Source organism: Pezoporus occidentalis, unplaced genomic scaffold (assembly GCF_034315485.1).
Source record: "Pezoporus occidentalis ecotype Australia unplaced genomic scaffold, CSIRO_AGI_Poc_V1 ctg12, whole genome shotgun sequence".
Lineage (NCBI taxonomy): Eukaryota > Metazoa > Chordata > Aves > Psittaciformes > Psittacidae > Pezoporus > Pezoporus occidentalis.
In genome coordinates this window covers 8629426-8645813 of record NW_026912994.1, presented here as the reverse complement: position 1 = coordinate 8645813, position 16388 = coordinate 8629426, and the positions used below count along the sequence as shown (strand labels likewise).

Genomic DNA, 16388 nt, shown 5'->3' with positions numbered 1-16388 from the left:
TGATCTGTGCCATCTACAGCAGGATTTCTCTTTCCCTGCCTAGGAAACCACTGAAGCTCTCTCCACTCTAGCTCTAGTTTATAGCCAACTCTTTGTTACAAGAAGGTACTCTCAAGCTGTCTAAAGGGATGTTAAGTGGGTGGGAGCCCCCCCACCCCGGGGTGGTGACCCGGGGCATAGTGATGTGCCTGGGCTGTGCCAGGGAAAGAGCTGTCCCCTCCATGCAGCAATGATGGGTCAGATACCTGCACAGTCTCAGGTCCAGCCCACACAAAGGCAGCTTGGAGCTACTTCTCCCTCTCAGGTGCAGAGTAATCACGAATGGGAGTTCCATTCACATATAGTACATTTATTTCATGGCTCTGCATCCCCCTATTGTGCCCCACCCTATTCCCATTAAGCACTCACACATGATGCTGAAAGCCAGGGCAGCTGTACTCATCTATCAAAGCCTGTCAGCTTGAGAGCTTAGGCTCTTCCCATTAATTAAGCAAATGTAATGTGATTAGCTAAGGCTGTAAATGTTTCTAGGCCCACTTAGAAAGCTACAAAACCCCGAGCATTACAGTCTCTCATTTTCATGCACTTGCACTATCTGAGATGCTCCTCTGGGGCTGAGATTTTTGTTCCTAAACTTCTGTCTGTGTGAGAAAATAGGGAGCTGTAATAGAAAGCATTCAGAATGGGTCATATCCTGTAGTCCTTAAATTGCTGTTTGAATTATAGGAGTCTGGAGAAGTTGTTGATTTGTATACTTTCAAAAAAAACCTCTCCTGCCTACATGTGTTTTTAAATGGATGTAACAAGAGCTGCTGAAAGCTGAGATTTGGGTAAGAATCTATGCCTCATTTAAGACTTCTACTTGCTTTGATAAAAATACATATTACTTAGCAGTTAAGAATCTAAATTGGGGTGCTTTAGGCTCTCAACCTGAAAACAAATGGAACAGTCATTGGGAAGTTGCCCACGGGTAAGAAAATTCTCGAAATCAATTTGAATGGTGTGAACAATATCTGCTTAAGGATTTAAGCCTAAAAGGGGCATAGATGTGCCTAAATCTAATACTGCAATGCAGAAAAAGCACTATTCAGCTTTTGACAGGCTTTCAGCACGTGTAAACTCCAAAGGCACCTCCTGGTTTAAACCACCCCAGATGTTTACAGTCATTGAGATATCTGGGTCTCAGAAGTGCTCCCATCCTGTCCAGGCTGAGCCACTCAGCACATCATGTGCATCTACAGCTCTCTTTTGAATCCAGAAATTTATCATTCCTTTCCCTAAATCCCTGCAGTGGCTCAGCCTGGTAGGCATGCACAAAGAATACCTCAGACAAAATGGCTTAGGCCACTATTGAGCTCCTAAAAGGACTTCCTAGCACCTTACACCCACACCTGGTTTGCAGCAAGTTAAGTCCGGTGCCTCTCCCTCTGTGGGTTCTGTGCCAGCACTCAAGATCAAAGTCTTGGCACATCACAAACCTTCATGTGGATGCAAAAAATAGCCAGGACTCAAATTCTGAGAGTAATTTCCTAAAGCCATGGACCATTCCAAGAAACCCTGACATCCCCCGTATGGTCTTTCAGATGACCCAAATTCCCAATTTTGTTTCCAGAAATCTGAAAGGGATTTTTCCACATGAGACAGGAAGAATGTACCATCATGGCAGGCAAAGCAAGAGCAGGAATCTAAGCGTGGTAAGTTCCTCTCCTGCGAAGGAAAAAGCTTCATGGAGCCTGGGGTAAGAAAGTGCTCCCTCCAATCCCTATCTCGCTGCTCTCACATGTCCTGGAGGATGCAGGGAGGAAAAGGCCACTTGAAAGCACTTTAATTCCCTCCCTGAAATGAGACATCACTGCAGATAGCTGCTGCTATCGGCAGGCAGAAGGAAAAGGCCAACAGATGGCACATGGGAGGAGGTTCAGCCATAGCATCTTGCAGCCTGATGCTTTCTGAGGGCTTAGTACACTGCCCTAACCTTTTACCTGGGAGTACTTGTTACTGCCAAGATAAAAATGGAAGAGGGCTGTTGTTGCAATTATCCTCTCATCTAGATGAATGTGTGATTAGACTTGAGGTTTTCCCTTATGGTAGGTCTGTGGTGCTTTCGACCAAGACTCGGCTCATGCCCAAACACTACTGAGACCTGTTTGTACAGGTGGAGCCACAAAAACACCTGGGCCCTCCTCTTTACAGTAGGCAGTCACAGCTGCTGGAATGCCACATTTTCATAGAATCATAGAATAGTTAGGGTTGGAAAGGACCTTAAAATCATCTAGTTCCAACCCCCCTGCCATGGGCAGGGAGACCTCCCACTAAACCATGCCATTTGTTTCTTAGTGCTGCAATCAGGAAGAAGCAGGAAACCAAGAGTTAATTCACCCCTTGGCTGAAGGAGATTCAAAGACTCTTCTCAGCAAGACTGTCTCTCACTGCAGGCTTGTGTGAGGTTTTTTTGAGTGGAGAAATTCCCCATCTCTCCTGGACCAATAGCAGAGAAAAGGACTCTCAGACCTATATGGCCAAGGAGCCCTTGCAAAATAAGATGCAGTGCTGGAGCTTAATGTTTTGGGCCAGTATCTTTGAGAGTAAACAGATCTACTGAAATGCTGCAGCATCTACTAGCAATTACTGCAGGTGTTTCAAAGCCACCTAAGGGGCACAGGTTATCTTTCCTTTTTTTAGGCGGTTAGACCCTAACCGTCAAAGGCAATTCCAATGACTGTAAGATACCAAAACACCTCTAGGAGCCTATGACTTACTAGCTTTCAAGAAAGAACAGGTTATCAGCCTGATATCTGAGGGCATGTCAGCACTTGAAGAAATGTAGGGAAACCTAAGTGCCATTCTGACAAGCTTTTAGGTACCCAGCTCTAGTGAAAATCATGGAAGTCTAATGCGTGGGGTATTATGAGACTCTGCTGGGTGCTCCTCTGCTACTCCAAGCAAGGTTTTCTGTAGTGTTTTAACGCCTTTTTAAATCGGTGGTTTGATGGCTGAATACTTTCAGAAATCTGGCTTCCACTTTTCTCAAAAATGGGATTTTTTTCCCTACGACTTATGCTATTGAGGTGTAGCCTCTACCAATAATAGTGGAAACCTAATTATTTTACTCAGAGGACCCAAAGAGCCTTTTTCATACATCAGTTTCATGCTGGCATTCAGTTAATGTTGATGTAATGTCTCCTTTAAGACTGTAATTGTATTTACCAACATGGTCACCGAAGAGCCATTTATAAATTGTATATATAGTTGCAATTCAGCATGTGCTGTGAGTATTTCATTGGGTTAGTCCCAACATCACAAGTTAATAATACTGAAAAGAGGGATATGGGTAAATCGCAGAGAACACTGCACTCAGGATATGGCTAACAGTGATTAAGTAGTCTCTGCTTTCAGAAGAAAGATAAGGGCCAAAAAGAATAGGTCCCTTGATAACATCAGGTAATTCTTATATATGGTCCTTCATGACACAGGCATAAATCACAATAAAACCCATCTGCAGATCTAAGGGGTGAAACATAAATCCTGCTTTATAAATGAGAACTGCACATCTGATAGTGTACACTGTTCCAGATTTACGGCAGCAGTAAATGATGTACTAAGGTGCAGAAACCCATTTGCGTGTTCTGGCTGGAAAGAAGGGAGGCAAGATTTTTTCCAGGGAGGAGAACATGTTTCAGTATGTACTCAGAAATGAGAGAGACTGCATGTGTGAGAAACTGAGGCTTTACACAGACTTGTCACATCTTGACTTCGTGCCGGAGACTTTCCCTTCTGGTGCAAGATTCTGTAAATCCATGGCATTGCATTATGACTTTCCATTTGCTCCCATGTCTGGTGGGGTAAATGCAAGTGATGGGGCTGAATGCCCAGCTTTGGCTGGTTTGTAGAGCATACTGAGATCAAATAAAATTTTTCACATTGGCCAGGAGCCCATGTCCTTTCCCAGGCTACAGTTCTGCATGCCAGCTTCTCCTGTCAGCTGTAGGAGAAAGCCAAGTGTTCATTTAAGCAAGTGGATGGCTGGATGATCCAGCGTCTTGCCTGGGCTATGGCCCATTTCTGGACCATGCTGGTTAACTTGGCTGTCTTCTCTTTTGGGCATTGGAGGTTGTATCTGCCCTGGCACAGGCTCACATTCCTCTAACCACAGAGCTGCCTTGCATTTGTAACCCCTGTGCCCTGCTCAAGGCCACTCATTCACCATCACATTCACAACATGAAGCATCTCCCAGCAGCTGCTCTCGTGGCAGCAGGTTTGGGGTTTTGGCTTACCTTGTGTTGCTGTAGCTCTGCATAGGCAGTGCACATATTTGTCATTTCTGTTGTCAGTATGAGACAGATTGGTTCCATAGAGTTCTGTGGTTTGACAGTACGAAACACAGGGTAGAAGCTGACTCCACACAGTTTCACATATGTGGCATATTCTTATTTGGACCCACTCTCCTTCACGTCAGCTCTCTCTGGGGGCTAATGAGGAGTAACATACCCACACCTGCTGCTTGCACCTCAGACCATTAAATTGAGGCATTATCTAAAGCACATGACAGATTATTTAATTTTGTGTTCAGTGTTGGGACTGGGACTTTGGAAACATCCTGGGTATCTTAAGACATTAACATTTCATGTTCATTAGGATGTTATCCCAACAGCACCCTCAGACTTCGGCTTCAGACAGCCAAAAGATAGTGGCTCTCTACACACAGGCTTTCACTGCAAGAGGTCTTTTCTATCCTTCATTTTTAACAACTTTACTGCAAACTTCCAGTACACTTTGCAGCTGAGGTTAGTGCAATCCAGCAGCACTAACTTCTCTCCTGTTTTGGTATTACTGCTACACCAAATTTACATTTCTATATAATTGAGTACAGCAGCTATGCTTCTTTCAAGGCAGTTGGATCTCCCAGGCATGAGCTCTGTGTTTCCAAATCTATGTAAAGTTCAGTACCTCCTGAACAATCAAATACATTACTGTGTTTTTCTGTAAAATGCCTCAGGGAATGAATGTAACTAAAATGTCAGTCTGAGCATGAAGTGTCTCCCTAAGGGTGAACAGAGCATGGAGAAATACAGACTTTGTTTCTCTAGCGGCACCTGCCAGACACCTGATGATGCACATAAAGCTATTTGCTATCTGTCAGGTCCCCAGAAATCTTTCTTTTGAAGCTAGTAAAACACCTTTTGTTACACATTTCTTTTTGTTCAGGTGTACATAAATATAGCAGTCCAGATCTTTAATATAGCTCCCAAAGATGACTGCATCCACACAGTCCCTCTGCCTGGTTCTCTGTCTGCCTGCAATAATCTGAATCTTTTGGCCATATAAACATATTAGGCACATTGATGGAGGCCTCAGAGAGAAAAAGTTTTCCATAAGCCAATGTAGAAATCCATGGCCAGAGAAAAAATTATTAATGCCTCTGGTGAGGGGAAAAGTGAGGGCCGTTGTCTTCTGCTCGGTTGCAGCTATCTGCCAGTTAGCCTTGTGTAGCTTCAGATTAGCCCCATCTCATACTGGCTTTTGACATGCCAAGAGGCAAAGAAGATGACAGAGGAAGGCAGATGGGAAGCTGGCTTAGAGGCCAGATCAGGGAGTAAAGTGCCCAAGCATGTGGGGATGGAGAGGGAAAAACATGGGAAAGAAATCATAGAGAGGGGTGAGGATCTAGGTGTGCTCTTTGGGATGTCCCAGGGAACACCAACAAGCAGGTGGATTGTTGCAGCTGGGACAGTGCAGGAGCACAAGGCCATGCAGTGGGTTTGCTGTTCATGATGGATTTATTTCAGTGGAGGTGCACCTCTGTTTCCATTGCCTCATTAGCCTTTGTTCGCAGCCCAAAACCTAGCAATATCCCAGCTGCTTTTAAGCAAACTGTGTCTGTGACTCTGTCTGTGGCTCCTGGGAGGAATTCCTGAGCGCAACCTGAACCTGACTGGGGAGAGTGCTCCTCGGTCTCCTTTTCCCTGCTGTGGGCACCCCTGTTGGCACCTGAAAGCCCTTGTGAAAATGATGGGGTTTGTTTGTTTTTTTTTTTCTCATTCAGAGATTTATAATGTTTGTCTCCTTTTCACACTTTCATATCTCACTTCAGCTTTTCCGTAGTGTTCATATCTTGCCCTTTTGCCTGAGTCAGCTGAAAACTATTAGAATTTTCAATCAAATTCAGAATCAGTTACTGTTACAAATGAAGCTGCTTTCTGACTGACATCTTCATTAGTCTTACTGGTACTTACAGCTAAAGGGAAGAGAACAACATAGGGTCCAAACCAGTTGTCTTCCATATTTCTGGAGTTTAAAATATATAAGAGATATTAACTCTCATTTGTTCTACTTAAATTATTATCTCATTTGACTTTTTTAACAAGTCCTCCAATGGCTTCCTCAGTTGTGGCCAAAGTTTGCCTTACTGCCTGAGCTCTTGCTGATCAGTCACTTACAAGGCAAACATTTATCCAACATAACAGCCAGCCTCGGCTTGCCTGCTGCAGTGTCTCTGAGAGGTCCCCATCTTGGTAATAACCTTAATGCTTTCAAGACAACATTTCATACACCAGGTTTCCCCAGTCCCCAGCTGGGGGGACAGTAAGAGCAGCAGAGCTGGTGGAAACACTATGCTGAAAGGGGCAGCAAGTGCAATGGAATGGCTTTTTGAAGAACAAAGTGTTGATAATAGTTCTGATAGGCACTTGTCATGGCTCCTAGGAGGTAAAGGAGGAAGGAGATGTTTCCTGTGGATTAGGAAACGTGAGAAGCAAGAAGAGGGACTTTGCGAGTAGCTGAAACAGCAGCAGGTAGAGGCACAGGGCAGGTACTGGTTGAGTGCTGGTGAGCAATGCTGCTCTGACTTGCAGCCAGGGACTGTTTGCTTAAGTTGCAGTTTGAAGTTGGCTGAGGGAAGGTGTGGGCAAAGCTCTTTTGTTTAAATGCTGACTTAATATCTGCCTGAACTGAAGCTGAGAAAAGAGCTGGCCAGGGAAGGTGGGCAGCCTTTAACCCCTCCAGTGGGCCACCACTGATAGCCATCACTGTGCTCTTCAGTGCTATAAAGCAGGGGGAAGGTAGGCTCTGTGGCTCCAAGTCAGGTGTTGCGTCCCATGGGCATTCATCTGAACTGTTGTTGCTAGAAATCAAGAGGATAGTACATGTTTTGCTTTAAGTGTCTCTTATTACAACTCAGCAGTGTTTCCTGCTCATCCCCTTTGCCCCCACATCCATGCCCACTCTCCCCGTGCAGCGGGGATAACTCAGGTTGGCACCTCTCAGGATTTGACATGTGAACATTAATCCCATGGTTCAGGACTTCCTCAGCCATCAGCCTCTCCACCCATTCACACAGTTTGGTGGCAGGAGCCACTGCTCATGCACCCTAGCCAGGAAAGGACAGTTGGAGGTGGGATATATGACAGTTTCAGATTATGATTGTTCTTCAAAGTGGATATTTAACACTGCTAACCCACTTCAAAGAGAAGCAGTGCCCCCCAACCACCCTCTTTAGCATCTGACAGCTTTCTTGCACTGTTATTTTCCCTGAAGTTTCATTCCACAGATTTATAGATGTGTTGAGCATTTTAACCCTCTTAGATTTCCAGGGACTCCCAGTCTTCAGCTATCAGCTGCCTGAAACATGGCCTGACCTGTTGGCTTGGCTCCCATACCCCATTTTGATGGATCTGTTCAGCTTGCCCATGATGACTTGGACACAGTGGTTCTTCCTGAGATGAGCTGGCCAGTGTGGGAGTGCTGACCTGACAGCTGTGGGCACTGTGGCCATGATGGAATAAACAAAGACTTTTCTGTTTTGGAGGCTGCCAAACTGTCAATCCTCAGACGGGAAAAGGATCGCTCGCTGTTTCCTTCCCCTCCGGCTCCTTAAATGAATACAATACTCCATTTTAAATGTGCAAAACTTACCGTCCCCTCCCTACAATTGAGCATCTGGGAACTTAAAATGGACTGCCCTAGTAAATAAAAAGAAGCAGCTTGATTAGTTTTATGGCAGCAAAAGTGGGTTAATTGCTGAAACTGCTTCTTATGCTGTCATGGTTCAGATAAGTGGGTTTAGCACAGCAAGCAGCCAAAGGGCATACATTAGTGGCTTCTGCAGCAGAGGAGGTGAGCATGCTCAGCGGATCACTCCTTGGAGGCACCAGCCTTGGAGGCACCTCCTTGGAAGCTCCAGCCTGCTGCCTCTGAAGTTGGTGGCAGACTCCCCACTGACTTCAGTGGAGCTGAGATTGTGCTGTAAATAAATATATCTGCTTCCAAAGGGTACAAGAGACAGATCAAACAAGAGTGAGCTTTTCTTGTATGTAGTAAGATCTTTTTCCTCCATTTCCTCCATGGATTTCTAAGGCATTAAATTTTCATTAAAAAGAAAATTACTTAAAAATTTCATTTACCTAGAGCCTCTGACCATATGCAGCCATATTGCCACATAAGAAGCAAGTGTATTATCAGCTCCTATTGGAAATAAAGCTATCTGTGCTTCAGCTGTGGTATGTATAGCACCTGAGTACAGCAATATCCACTCTGCCTCTACCTATGCTAGCTGTAGATTGAAAGCACCAGAAACTGGTGGCCAGTACCAGCTGGCTGTTTGCACCCTAGAGCCACAGATAATTTAGGATAATTTTGTTAGTCTGGCTGCAGGACTTATACTACATTAAAAGATGTATAGATTTGTTCACACAGCAGTTGAGGCAGGAAAAAGGTATGATAGCCTGGGAATGTGAAGAAGTCAAGGTGGGAAATGGAGGTCACCTCCCAGACAGGAGGGGAAAATGCACAAAGGTTTGGTGTAATCATGGAAGTCTGGAGCTGGGGGTGGTGGTGGAGTTTTGAAATATAGAACGTTATGAGGGCTTTTTTGATACCCGGTCTATTGTTGGTATTAGGTAAATCTGTTATAGAGTTTGGCAAGTTGGTAAATAGTTGGTAACTAAATATTTGGAATTATTGTATTCCATCAGCATATTGCTACAAGCCCTTCAAAAGCACATTTATGGGGTTTCAAGGAAATGCAAGTTAGTTGTCTATTTCTTGAGTGAATAACTGTACCGGCTCATCCACAACAAACACATGGATGGATATAGGATTTGATTCCTGTTGTTTCATGTACAACAGAGACATTCACTCCTGCAAGCAGAGTCACTGTTCGTGTGTAATATAAACACAGCAGAAACTCATCACATTTTGGTGCTTATTGGTTTCAGTACTGACTTCTGCCATGTCATGATATTTATCCATTCCTCTTGCAAATTTCCTGAAAACAATAAAGATGCATGAAATTATTAAGTTATGATCCTCATCTCTTCTCAGTTCACCACCAGGTCAGCTCCCAGCAGCCCTTTTCCTATAGTACATTGCTTCCATGGGACATTTCCAACCAAGCTACTGCTTAACCCTGGTGATCTCACCAAAACTGGACAGGAGGCTGTTACACTGCCACACCGTATTTCCCATTGTCACAGAAAGCAGTAAACAAAATCTCTGCTTTTGACTGACTGTAGCAAACAAGCAGTTTCATGTGCATGTGTGAGAGAATCTATTTGGTGCGGTTTCTCACTTCAGAGAAAGTATTCACACCAGCTGCAACCCCAGCTCTGCTCCCGAGCCCTGCACAGCTCTTACCCAGTCCGCTTCTTTTGCAGTACTGCTGCTGAGCAGGGAGATGCCGCCTGAATCTGCTGTCAGAGCAGCTCTCCAGGCTGGTGGGAGCTGACAGATGGTTGCTCTGAAGTATTTCCAAAAGAGGGGAAAAAAACAAGAATCTCCCCACCCACTGCAAGTCCGTTGTTACTGCTGCATTGGTAAGGCAATGTGCTTGAAGGAACCAGGGGAAGCAAATGAAGCAAAGAGAAGAGTTAGGTTCAAATAGATACCGAGGTCTCAAACCAGAGTCCCTGATGCAAAATTTTGTGTAATCTAAGTTTCCTTTCTCTTCCCCAGTTGCTTGGTTGTTGCCCATTTTATGAGGGGAGCAGACCCAAGAAATAAGAAGCAGAAAAGTCTTGGGAGTTTTTCTAGGAATTGATGTTTCTCTTTCAGCCATGGTATTTGGATTTCTTATCTCTTCATTTACCATTTGGTTAAAATGAGGCAGCACATCCTAGCAGCTGGCACAGGAAATGGGGAGGCCTCATCTCTGTGCTTTGTGAGGGACAGAATGTTTGTGCTGGGGTGGAGAATCCGTTCTGGGTCTTTGATATCCTCCAGTGCTGCTGCAATCCTGCCTACTGGTGACCTGCATGTGATGGTCCGGATCTGGGCTACCACAGCAGGTCAGGGTTGCATGTTGGCCCTCGGCAGCTGATCCAGCTGCAGGCAGGTGGGAGTCCAGAGAGCACCTGTCAGAGTCATTGGTCTCTGCTGTGATAGTATTGCTGCTTTGTGGTGAGCATCCTTACCATGTCCACACTGCTGCTGCTTTCACTGTCTCCTCCATGCTCTTGCTTTTCAGTGTATTTATTCATTTCTCTTCATTTCCAGAGCAAAATTATAATGAACATATTCCAAAGCTCACAGTAAATCCCTTCCCATCCTCAAGGCTCCCTCAATGCTGATCTTCCCAGCACTTTCCCTAGCCTCAGGTTAACCCCTGCACTACCAGGATCTCTAGAACACTGTGAAGAAGGTACTTCAATGACTACATATTCCTACTGGGTGCTTTGCCTTCCAGTATCTTTCAAGTAATTTTAAGTGGATATGGAGCTGTTATAGCCCAAAAAAGTGATTGTTAGCAGGGCAGTTTTTTTGTTTTTTTGTTTTTTTTTAAAGGAGCAAATATCAAAACATCATGCTTTTCTAGCCCTGGGATATGCAGAGATGTCACAACTCTTTGTGAACAGTATTATGCTACAGACAAAAGCTATTTCAGCTTCTCTTTCTCATTTTTTAATCATATTAAATAGCATTCTCTCTCTCCTCTGGGTACATTCTGGCTAATTCATATTCCACTGTAAATCAAAAGCATTTCCACTAATCTCAGCAAAGACTGACTCAGCAGAGAGTAGGATTTTGGCCAGGTAATCAGGGCATGAAAAATAGTATGATCATGAGGCTTCAATATTTCTCTCCTGTGTTTTCACAATAACCTCTTTACAAAGGTGATCAGGCAGCAAGAGAACCTGCTTAATAATTAACTAAACCTAAGATCCCTCCCCTATGTAAAATCTATGTTGATACCCAAATTAAATAACCAAAAGCTACTCAGACTTTCTACTTTGCTACCCTGATATTTGTGCTGATGAAAACATGATCCACTTCAACACATATATACTGTGCTCCTCATTAGCAGAGGTTTCATGGTGTCTTCTGATAATTAGCAATATAAAATACCAGGATGTTCAATTTTTAGCCACATTTCCTTTTGAAAGCCTACAGGCTTATGTAACGGCACCGTCTGCCATCCACATCCTTCTCCTCCCAGTCCCATCACTGTCAGCTGTATCATCCAAATTTAAACTAGTTGACAGGGGGAGGGAAATAGAGACCTGACATGTATGAAGCGTCCACAGATTTTGTGAAAGGAGTGGAGAAGATAAATGCTATTAAGGACTCAGGTTGCTGTACAGGGTGGGGGAAAAGGTAGGATGGAGACGACCCTTCCTAAACCTGGGAGAGCTAGAGTTGGAGCTCTGCCTGTGCATGAACCCAAGGGAACAATATGTCTGTGGTTTCATCGCTCAAGCTTTGACATCTCTGCACATGGCTTTTTTCCCATCTTGTTTAACTTATTAGTAGAGAAGGCATTTATCCTAATGCAGTCTGTAATCTCTATTATTTCCACAGGTTCACCAATGGGACCATTAACAAGTGGGTCTGTTCCTCTGGGTCTCTGTGCTCCCATTTTCTTCTTCCTTAAGAGCAGCAGTAACAGCCCCTTCATCCCTTTCCTACCCCACACCTGTGAGAAGCATAAAAACAATAAATATTGTGAGCAACCCTTATTTATCACCTCTCTTGCCTCCAATATATTTTTATGCTTACAGTGGAAATGTCCAAATACTCTTTCACAATAAGTCCCCTCTTATAAGGTAAAGTATCTCATGGTGCTTGAAGTAGCATGCACATCACTGCACAGACCACATTGTCCAAGCAGGTACATGCATATGCTATGGGCCTTTTGGGACCTATCCTTTACAGAGTAAGTGTATTTTATATGATGGTTATACTTGTCAGCACTTCACACTTCCTCCTCTGACATTAGTTAGCTGGGGTTGGCAATTCACCATTGCTTTGACATCTGGCAGTACAATCAAAGCAGAATCTCGCTTGCTGAGGCTGCAAGGCAAGCAAAAATGTGCTTCCTTACAGCTCTATCACCTCATCCTCTTTCATAGCAGCAAGTTCACAGCTGCCCCTGTGCCAAAGCTCTTTGACTACTAAGGGGATGGTTCCACACCAGGATTGGTCCACCAGCAAAGCCAGTGTAATAGGTTTGCCTGAGTTCAAGCCCCCACCCACGGGTGCTTCAGCCCTTTCAGGTGTGCTTACTCAATTTTTCTGTGGTTATGCCCTCAAACTTGTTTGAAGTGGATTTGCTGCTGGGGCAACTGTAATGTAGCACATCACTCAGATTCAACTACTTTTGCCAAACCTGTAAGATTACCTGTTTACTATGCTGTAAAATACTAATGAATGTAGTAAAGTCTGGACTTAAAAAAATAATTAGCAAAACAAAAAGGAAATGTGATGTGTTGTTTTGTATTTTTTTAATGGAAGAGAGGCTGATCCAGCTTCCACTAAATTAGGGTTTATTCCTATGCTTCCTATAATAAAGTGTATTTATTTCCAGACCAGAACATGCACACAAGAACTTAGAAACACAGATTTCTCAAGCTGAGAGAGACAGGAGAGGATCTAACATGGACTAAGCTCAACCCTTCCCAATGTGCCCATGCCCATTCGTACCTGGGTTGTTAAGTGGCATTAAGTCAAAGGATGCAGTTAACTGTCCACCAGCACAACCACATGTGACCCTGCCACAGGAGCTATCCTGGTCAATGCCCTCAGACAGAAAAATCTTTCATAGCAATACAAGAACATCAGTGAGGGAATGAGACAAGCTGTAGAACAGTTCTGTATCAGACAGATGATTCATTGGGTCTACCATCACTTTTGCTGAAAATGAAACATTTTGCCAATAACTGGTCTATCACACTCTATGGAAAAAAACTCAACAAAAAGAAAAACAAAAAACAACCCCCACAGAAAAAAAACAACCAACCAACCAAAACCAACCAACAAACCCAAACCTAGAAATTATATCAGAACAAAGATAGATAAATTTTAAATATCCTCCATTACCAGACTTTCCTGGGATCTGGCTGATTTTAATTCCTTCCTCTTTCCTACCCATGACATGTCCTGTTTCGGTCTATTTGATGTTGAGCAGCATAGTACTCCCACTAAGGGGTAGGACTATGCTCCTACATTTGCTGTATAGCTGTCAGTGCTGGCTCTGTGTTTTTCCTGCTTTTTATGTCTGCTGCTCATGTTTTGGATTTCTTTTCCCCTCTTTGTTCCCAAATGCTGCAAATACAAACCAGCTATCTGTAATCTTACAGTCACTCCTTCATTTACAGAGCAGGCACCAACACATCTGAAAACTGCCTGCAGTATCCGAGGAAAAATTAATTCCAGACATATTGTATCAATTTCAACACTTTGTAGGAACTGGCAGAGTTTAAATCTCTTGGGGCTGAATGTCTTGAAGCAGCTCTGCCTTTCTCTTGCACAGATAGAAAGGCAGAATAATCCTCCTAACTCTGAGGGAGTTTAATTCAAGTGTGCATCTGTCTGAAGAAATGAATGTGTTGCTCCCAGTTGACACACTTTTCCTGATGGAGGGGGAAGATGTGCTTGCTTTTGTAGGCCAAATTTTGATACTTCTAATGAGCATCAGCTAACTTTACCCTAGTCCCACATTCTCCAAGGGAATCACAGTGGAGCAAATGCTTAATCTTACACCCATTCATGTCAGTAAAAAAAAATCCCATTGGTTTAATTTAGAGAATGAATGATCCTAAAATATGAATCACAATTGTACAACCCAGCTTTCATCGGGTCAGACTTGAAGGGTCTCCCTTAAACAAGTCCAATACACATTCACCTGTCCTGGTATTGGCTTGGGTTAATTTTCTTCTTAGTAGCTGGTGTAGTGCTGGAGTTTTGGATTTAATGTGAGAACAACACACCAATGTTTTAATTGTTGCTACGTAGCACTTCGCCTCATCAAGAACTTTCCAGTCTCGTGCTCTGCCAGTGAGGAGGGGCACAAGAAGTTGAGAAAGAGCAGAGACAGGACACCTGACCCAAACTAGCCAAAGGGATATTCCATACCACAGCACATCATGCTCAGTATAGAAACTGCTGGTAATTGGCCAGGAGGTGCCACATGCTGCTGCCAGACTGGATGGGTGTTGTTCAGTGAGTGGTGAGAAAATGTATTGTGTATGACTTGTATTTCTTGGGGTTTATTCCCCTCTCTTTTTGTTATCTCCCTTTTCATTACTTTTTATTATTGTTGTTGTTATTGTTGTTATTATTATTATACATTACTTTATTTCATAGAATCATAGAATAATTAGGGTTGGAAAGGACCTTAAGATCATCAAGTTCCAACCCCCCTGCCGTGGGCAGGGACACCTTATCCTAAATCATATCACCCAAGGCCTCGTTCAACCTGGTCTTGAACACTGCCAGGGATGGAGCATTCAAAACCTCCCTGGGCAACCTATTCCAGTGCCTCACCACCCTAACAGGAAAGAATTTCCTTCTTATATCCAACCTAAACTTCCCCTGGTTAAGTTTTAACTCGTTACCCCTTGTCCTATCACTACAGTCCCTAATGAAGAGTCCCTCTCCAGCATCCCTACAGGCCCCCTCCAGATACCGGAAGGCTGCTATGAGGTCTCCACGCACCCTTCTCTTCTCCAGGCTGAACAGCCCCAACTTTCTCAGCCTGTCTTCATACGGGAGGTGCTCCAGTCCCCTGATCATCCTCCTGGCCCTTCTCTGGACTTGTTCCAACAGTTCCATGTCCTTTTTATGTTGAGGACACCAGAACTGCACACAATACTCCAGGTGAGGTCTCACGAGAGCAGAGTAGAGGCGCAGGATCACCTCCTTCGACCTGCTGGTCACACTCCTTTTGATGCAGCCCAGGATACGGTTGGCTTTCTGGGCTGCAAGTGCACACTGAAGCCGGCCCATGTTCATTTTCTCATCAGCCAACACCCCCAAGTCCTTCTCCGCAGGGCTGCTCTGAATCTCTTCTCTGCCCAACCTGTAACTGTGCCTGGGATTGCTCCGACCCAGGTGTAGGACCTTGCACTTGGCGTGGTTAAACTTCATGAGGTTGGCATCAGCCCACCTCACAAGTGTGTCAAGGTCCCTCTGGATGGCATTCCTTCCCTCCAACATATCAACCGAACCACACAGCTTGGTGTCATCGGCAAACTTGCTGAGGGCGCACTCAATCCCACTGTTTGTGTCATCAACAAAGATGTTAAACAAGACCGGTCCCAACATCGATCCCTGAGGGAAGCCACTCATTACTGGTCTCCAGCCGGACATTGAGCCATTGACCACAACTCTTTGTGTGCAGCCATCCAGCCAGTTCTTTATCCACCAAGTGGTCCATCCATCAAATTGATGTCTCTCCAATTTAGAGACAAGGATGTTGTGTGGGACAGTGTCGAACGCTTTACACAAGTCCAGGTAGATGACATCAACTGCTCTACCCCTGTCCATCAGTTCCATAGCCCCATCATAGGAGGCCACCAAATTGGTCAGGCAGGATTTCCCCTTAGTGAAGCCATGCTGGCTGTCACCAAGCACCTTCTTGATTTTCATGTGCCATCCAGGAGAATCTGCTCCAAGATTTTGCCAGGCACAGAGGTGAGACTGACTGCTCTGTAATTCCCCGGGTCATCCATTTTCCCCTTCTTGAAAATGGGGGTTATATTTCCCTTTTTCCAGTCATCGGGAACTTCACCTGACTGCCATGATTTCTCAAATATGATGGCCAGTGGCTTCGCAACTTCATTCTCCAGCTCCTTCAGGACCCGTGGATGGATCTCATCAGGACCCATGGACTTGTGCACATTCAGATTTTTAAGATGGTCTCGAACCAATTCCTACAGTGGGCCCAAGGTCTTCATTCTCACAGTCCCTGCATCTGCCTTCCAAGACTTGGGTGGTGTGGTCAGAGCCTTTGCCAGTGAAGACCGAGGCAAAGAAGTCATTCAGAACCTCAGCCTTCTCCAAATCCTGTGTAGCCTCTTCTCCTGAGAGCTTCCTGAGGGGGCCTACATTCTCCCTAGTCTGTTTTTTATTTGCTATGTACCTGTAGAATCCCTTCCTATTATCTTTAATATCTCTA

General features: G+C 44.4%; 2 long non-coding RNA genes across 2 annotated transcripts; both read left to right on the top strand.

Moving 5' to 3' along the window:
- The first annotated feature begins 278 nt into the window (after positions 1–278).
- Positions 279–3640, top strand: LOC134157798 (uncharacterized). The gene is made up of 3 exons (XR_009962470.1): positions 279–830; positions 1613–1694; positions 2338–3640. It is a non-coding gene; the product is annotated as an uncharacterized LOC134157798 (long non-coding RNA).
- A 4531-nt stretch (positions 3641–8171) lies between these two features.
- On the top strand, positions 8172–13134 carry LOC134157797 (uncharacterized). Its single transcript, XR_009962469.1, has 4 exons — positions 8172–8496; positions 9652–9810; positions 9950–10053; positions 11792–13134. It is a non-coding gene; the product is annotated as an uncharacterized LOC134157797 (long non-coding RNA).
- Positions 13135–16388: the final 3254 nt, after the last annotated feature.